We start from the raw sequence: 7,184 nt of genomic DNA on the forward strand, positions 1-7,184 counted from the left end.
GGAATATATGGAAAACACTGTGCATGCATTTTTAGCGCAGAAAAAATATGCACAAAACTGTACGGAACTGCGTCTGGTGTGAACTGTCCCTTACATCAGTTTCCCTTTACATTACAGTCCACAGAGCTCTCCCTTAGAGCCCTTTCACATGGGCAGACTCTGCCAAGCAAATCCACCTGCTCAGTGGGGGAACTCTTCGCTGATCCCTGCTGAGCAGGCAGATGACAAGTCCGTGTCTGCTCCACTTGTGCAGAGTGGACACGGTCACAGACTGCTGTTCTCTATGGACCGGTCTGACTGTCATCCAATCTTCTAGACAGATGGGGAATATTTTTTCATTGGAGTGGATGTAGGCAGGTGTAAATGGACACGTCTGTTTACATCCGCCTCCCCATACAAAACAATGGGTAGTACAATCAGTTCAAATGTGTAAAAGGGGTCCTACTGAAGGATCATAATCAAGGGCCACGTGATGGGAGAAAAGGACACCAGGATCATTAGAAAGGGCCCTGGGACCAGAGGTTCTTCATGATTCCTTCATGGTTTCTTGGGGGCCCTGAAGGTTCTAGTTATGTCTCTGGGCACAGGAACTGACTGCAGCGAGGCTGCGATTATGGGCACGGTAAAACTGCATTATGGGCACGGTGAGGCTGCGATTATGGGCACGGTGAGGCTGCAATTATGGGCACAGTGAGGCTGCACTGATGGGCACGGTCAGGCTGCAATGATGGGCACTGTGAGGCTACAATGATGGGCACTGTGAGGCTGCAATGATGGGTACAGTAAGGCTGCATTTGATGGGCACTGTTGAGGCTGCATTGATCTCTTGTACCATGTCTGCATTCTCTGACCATCACCTGTATCATGTCTACATATCTTACCATCTTTCGTATCATGTCCTCAGGCTCTAACCATCTCCTGTACCATCCCCACAACCTCTGACATCGTCTGTATCATGCCCCCAGCCCCTGGCATCTCCTGTACCATGCCCGCAGCCTCTGACATCTGTATCATGCCCGCAGCCCCTGGCATCTCCTTACCATGCCCTCAGCCTTTGACATCTCCTGTATCATGCCCACAGCCCCTGGCATCTCCTTACCATCCCCAGCAGCCCCTGACATCTCCTGTACCATGCCCGCAACCCCTGACATCTCCTGTACCATGCCTGCATCCCCTGACACCTCCTGTATAGGGTTGAGCGAACCCGAACTGTAAAGTTCGGGTTCGGTACGGACTTTGTTTTTTTTTTGCTCCCGAACCCGAATAATTGGAAAAAGTTCGGGTTCGGTTCGGAGTTCGGCTATTTTATGGCGCGCTGCGCGGCAGCCAATCGCCATTTGTTATACTAGAGTTACTAGGAAGCCATGCCTACTAATGGCATGGCTGTGATTGGCCAGTGCAGCATGTGACCCAGCATGTGACCCAGCATGTGACCAGCCTCTATATTAGATAGAGGCACACAGCACAGGTCGTCACTCTGCATTAGCTAGTGTAGGGAGAGGCTGCTGCTGGTTGAGGGACAGTGTCAGAGAGGTGTATCCTGCTTCAGAAATCTACACAAGCACTCTTTATTTCTGTGAGATCTGCATCATCTTATGGTTTATGGCTCGTCACTCTGCTGTAGCTATGGTAGGGACAGGCTGCTGTTGTTGATTGAGGGACAGTGCCAGAGAGGTGTATCCTGCTTCAGAAATCTACACAAGCACTCTTTATTTCTGTGACATCTGCATCATATAGTTTAGGAATTTTGTTCAGCTATTTGCTATAGGGACAGGCTGCTGTTTATTGAGGGACAGTGTCAGAGAGGTGTATCCTGCTTCAGAAATCTACACAGGCACTCTTTATTTCTGTGAGATATGCATCTTATAGTTGAGGGAGAGGTTCCAGCTATTTCCTATAGGGGACAGCAATCTATAGGTGAATCTCTGTATATTTCAACAGCACTGCACCTGCCACCACCTGTGATATACTGTGTGTGTCCAGTACATAGTTGAGGGAGAGGTTCCAGCTATTTCCTATAGGGGACAGCAATCTATAGGTGACTCTCTGTATATTTCAACAGCCCTGCACCTGCCACCACCTGTGATATACTGTGTGTGTCCAGTACATAGTTGAGGGAGAGGTTCCAGCTATTTCCTATAGGGGACAGCAATCTATAGGTGACTCTCTGTATATTTCAACAGCACTGCACCTGCCACTACCTGTGATATACTGTGTGTGTCCAGTACATAGTTGAGGGATAAGATTTTAACCTCTCAGGTTAAGAAAAAAGTACAAAGTGGTTAGGGGTGTACCATCATCCTAGTATCGAAGATAAAGTTGACGGGTTCAGGGAATCCCCAGAAACCCTGAAAGCCGACAGACAATGAGTGGGCGGGGAGGACTATACCGGTACGGGGTGAAGTGTTTATACTCAACCAGAGTGATGCAAAAGAATGGTTTAGAAAGATTTATTCACAAAATATACATAAAAAAAAAAAGAACAGACAATACATTTAAAATACAGTACATATACAGCGATTAGGTCACCAGATGTGCAATCCTTCAGAAATGAGGAGGGGGTACGGGTGAGCCAGAAGCGCCATGAGACAAACTGTCTCGGGTCTCGACTAGTTTTGTGATTTATTAATCACTTCATCAGGAGACGATCTACAAGATGGAGTACAAAGAAAAAAGATCATTAACAAGAAACACATATAATTATGGCCAGTGGAGATTTGTCGGGTGGACCATCTCTGTAGGCCAAAACATAGTAAGCAGGGGATTGAGGATCATGTCTCCTACCTATGGGCACAGCGTCCGGGTCTCCCAGCAAAGTCCTAGAGCGACCAACAATTGGGGATTCACAAAGGGAAATCCTAGAGAAGACCTATTGATAAAGGTATATGTCAAAGGAGGATTAACTGGGCTTGCAGGTGATGGATGTGGGTTGGGAACAAACATGCAGTGCCTGAGATATGGGAAGGGTTGAGCAGAGGGAGAGAGGGTAGGGGAACAGAAGGAAAGATGGGAAGAGGAAGGAGGGGGAGGGGAAAGTGAAAGGGTATGGGTGAAGGAAAGAAGAGAGGAAGGGTACTCTCAACAAATAAACAAAAAAGGGAAATTGTGGTAAGAGGGAGTATATAATGGAGAGGGACAAAGGGAAAGAGGAAAAAGAAAAGAAGGGATATTGGGGATAAGAGGGGGGGGGGTTGGGGGGAATGGAAAAAAGGAAAAAGAGAGAGGGGGGGGGAGGAGAAGAAAAGAAAAGGGAAAAATGGGGAGGAAGAAAAAGGAAAAAGGGACGAGAGAGGAGAAGGAAAGAAAGGGGGGAGAGGGGGTGGAAAATTGTGATTGAGAGACAGGATGGGTAAGGCAGATTATGTAGCCTGATAGGTGCAACCAAAATCAAGATAATGACCCGGGATGCAAAATGCAAAGCATAGGGAGGGGGGATGTGAAGGGAGGGGTTTGGAGTGATAGGATGGTGAAATTAAGTAATAAGCTGTTACCTGGTTACCCAAAAGGGCGTATCAAAGGTAGTAAAGTGGGGGTCCCAGGACTGGTAGTCCCGTAAGATGAGAACGCACAAAGCGTTTACTGGTGAATGTGGGATAGTAAACAGCCACGTGAAGCTTAAGTGAAATAAATTTACCGGTTCACTGGTTCAGAGGCAGCATTACTACCTATATAAAAAAGCATAAATGGAAGTGAAACACAGATTCAAACAGAGGGAGAAAAAAAGGACTATATTAGGCTTGATATAGTTCACACAGGTTGACTTACTTGTATGTACATGGTGATGCACATGTCCTGGGACCCTGGCTCAAATGCAATGTGTGTAGTTGAGATCCAGGTATAAATAGCCCAGTTCTAATCCCCAACAGGTGTGTGTGTGTTTGTCCGGGAAAGCCCTGTAAGGGGCGTATCCAGAACAGCCACCCAATCAGTGAAACCGTAGGGTGGGAAGTATGGAGGTATGGAGATTGTAAAGTCTCAAGGGGAGGGGGCGGGCACATTAAGATACACAGTGCCTGTGTATCTTAATCAAGCTGACAAGATAGAGCAGGGGGCTAATGCTCCTCTGCAGCAGTCTATGACTGCCTGTATCCCAAGGGCTGCAGGTTTGATCCCGGTGAAGTCCACTCAGCCTTACATCCCTCCGCGGTCGGCAAAATGAGTACCATTGAGCTGGACAACAACCACCATCAGCGTCCAGACACAGCGGCATCGCTGCAATTGGCGCTATATAGGCGTGAACAGTCCTATTACTATTATTATTATTATAGACCGTGTGGGCTGAAGCCGGGTACGACTCCGCCATTACTGTGGGCAGTCCAGGATAGCTGTGGTATTGGGCGGCCAATGCATGTTGCATCGGCCGCCCAATAGATAAAAACGTAAGGGGGAAGAAAGGAAGTGTACCAAGTGTAAATATGCAGGAAAAACGGGCGTAGTGTGGCGTTGACGTCAAAAGGCGCCGACGCCACACCAGCGCCTGCGTGTGTGTAACTATAGGCAGATGCCAAGCTCGGCGCCGCCATTAGTATGGGCAGATCTAAACAGGCTCAGAGGAAGGGACTAGGAGAGACAGAGAAGGGGAAAGGAAGGGGACAGAAAGTGACAGATCCCAACCTGATGTATTGAGGCAGGGGATCGTGGTGCTTCTAGAGAATGCAGGGGGACCCGGACCGTTTAGGCAGGGAACATGATCGACAGGATAAAAACTGATAGTTTATACAGAACATGGTTGGTCAAATATGTACATGCAACAATGATAAGCATAATACAATATATTACAACAGGTATGTGAATATACAATTAGTACCCTGTGTAACAGGGACCTGAGCAGCAAGACTTTTAGAATAAAGCAGTTCAATACAGCAATATGCAAGACAGACACGCAAAGTATGCACAAAACACAAAATGACATCCAATATAATTTGACATTTAAAGTATAGCAAGAAGAACCATGGGATATGTGGAATTATTCTATGGGATAAGACAGCAGACCCCTGATAGGGGTTATTAAATATGAAGTTATTGCATATGAGGACCAATTTAGGGGATAAGAGAGTCCCCCTTCCACCCATTGAAATGGGGTGAAGGAAGGAGTCTCCTCTATAGGAAAGGTCTAAAGGAGTGCATCTCATTAAGGCTGGGGGGGATGGTGGCCCCCAGCCGTTTAATCCACAGGCATTTATGCTGCAATAGTGTCCTGTCCCTGTCCCCACCTCTGGGGTCAAGGGGCAGAACCTCCAGTACAAAGAACCTGACTGCGCGGGGATCGAATCTATAATATAGGCCTATGTGTCGGCCTATTGTGGTTAATTTACCGTTGGTAGGACAGTATAAATGGTCCCCAATTCGCTGTCTCAATTCCCTAATGGTCTTACCCACATAAAAAGCGTTGCACTTACATGTCATTAAATAAATGACACCGGTGGTGCCACAATTTGCAGAAAAATGTGGAAAGAAATCCTCACCATTGGGAAGGGATTGGGGCTGATTTACTATTGTCAGTGTGCTGCGCTGGTTCATGCCTTAATTAGTGCGCCGGGTGAAGCCTTAATTAGGCGCATGAACCAGCGTAGCAGCCGGCGCATTGAAAGTAATATGTAAAGCCGCGCCGAACTCCCTATAGAAGTCTATGGGAGAAATCAAAAGTGTTCATTTTAAAGGCTAATCTGCAAGTTTTGTCCTAAAAAGTGTTTGGGGACCTCAGTCCTGCCCCAGGAAACATGTATCAATGTTTTATTTTATTTTTTAAAACGGCTGTTTTTTCGGGAGCAGTGAAATTAATAATGCTTAAAGTGAAACAATAAAAGTGAAATATTCCTTTAAATTTCGTACCTAGGGGGGGTGTAATGTCAGCATGTGAAATAGCGCATTTTTCCCGCACTTAGAACTGTCTCTGCAAAAAATGACATTCTGAAGGAAAAAAGCCATTTAAAATTCACACGCGGCTATAATGAATTGTCGGCTCCCGGCAATTCTAAAGGGATTCATTCATAAAGTAGAAAAAAATTGTGTAGGGGGTCCCCCAAATTAAATTACCAGGCCCTTCAGGTCTGGAATGGATATTAAGGGGAACCCCGCCGTAAAAAAAAAAAAAAAAATGGCGTGGATTCCCCGCAAATATCCATACCAGGCCCTTCATGTCTGGTGTGGATTTTAAGGGGAACTCCACCCCAAATTTAAAAAAAAATGGCGTGGAGTCCCCCTAAAAATCCACACCAGACCCTTATACGAGCACGTTGACCAGGCCGGCCGCAGAAAAAAGGGGGGGACAGAGTGCGGCCCCCCCCTCTCCTGAACCGCACCAGGCCACATGCTTTCAACATGGGGAGGATGTCCCCATGTTGATGGGGACAAGGGCCTCATCCCCACAACCCTTGCCCGGTGGTTGTGGGGGTCTGCGGGTGGGGGGCTTATCAGAATCTGGAAGACCTCTTTAACAAAGGGGACCCCCAGATCCTGCCCCCCCTATGTGAAATGGTAATGGGGTACATTGTACCTCTACCATTTCACCCCCCAAAAAAATCAAAAGTGTTAAAAATGACAGTAGCCGGTTTTTGACAAATCTTTAAATAAAATCTTCTTTTCTTCTTCCATTCGGGTTTCTTCCTCTGCTTCTTTCTTGGGTCTTCTCGTCCACATCTTGCCCGACGTGTTCTTCTATTTTCTCTGTCCGTCCTTCAGCCAGCTCGTCCACATCTTGCCCGGTGTCTTCTCCTGTCTTCTCCGTCCTTCAGCCTCCTCGTCCGCATCTTGCCCGGGGTCTTCTCCTGTCTTCTTCTCGGTCCGCCAGCCTTCTCGTCCACATCTTTTTCTTCCCCGGACGCAGCACTTGAATTGGCCGCCGTGTTCCGCTCCTGGGACCCGCCCCCCTCTGACGCCACAAGTAAACTCCTTAGAAGGTCATGTGCGTCAGAGGGGGGCGGGGTCACAGAGCGTCACATGGCGGGGGGATTAAATTTCAAGCGCGCCGTCCGGAGAAGAAGAAGCTGCCGCAGCTTCCAATTGAAGTTCCCGCCGTGTCACACTCATGTGACCCTGCCCGCCTCTGACGCACATATGCCACACGCGGACTTTCATATGAGTTTACCTGTGGCGTCAGAGGGGGGCGGGAACACGGCGGGCTCTTCAATTTCAAGTGCAGCACCCAGAAGATCAAGAAGATGTGGACGAGAAGGTCGACGGAC

At 47.7% G+C, this 7,184-nt stretch overlaps 1 long non-coding RNA gene across 1 annotated transcript; it reads right to left on the minus strand.

Annotated features, from left to right (window-relative positions):
• Positions 1-2,434: 2,434 nt before the first annotated feature.
• LOC120916915 lies at positions 2,435-4,307 on the minus strand. The gene is made up of 3 exons (XR_005744132.1): positions 3,492-4,307; positions 2,785-2,869; positions 2,435-2,649 (listed from the first exon to the last, which is right to left on the minus strand). It is a non-coding gene; the product is annotated as an uncharacterized LOC120916915 (long non-coding RNA).
• Positions 4,308-7,184: the final 2,877 nt, after the last annotated feature.

The sequence above is a fragment of the Rana temporaria genome, chromosome 11 (genome assembly GCF_905171775.1).
Source record: "Rana temporaria chromosome 11, aRanTem1.1, whole genome shotgun sequence".
Classification (NCBI taxonomy): Eukaryota; Metazoa; Chordata; class Amphibia; order Anura; family Ranidae; genus Rana; species Rana temporaria.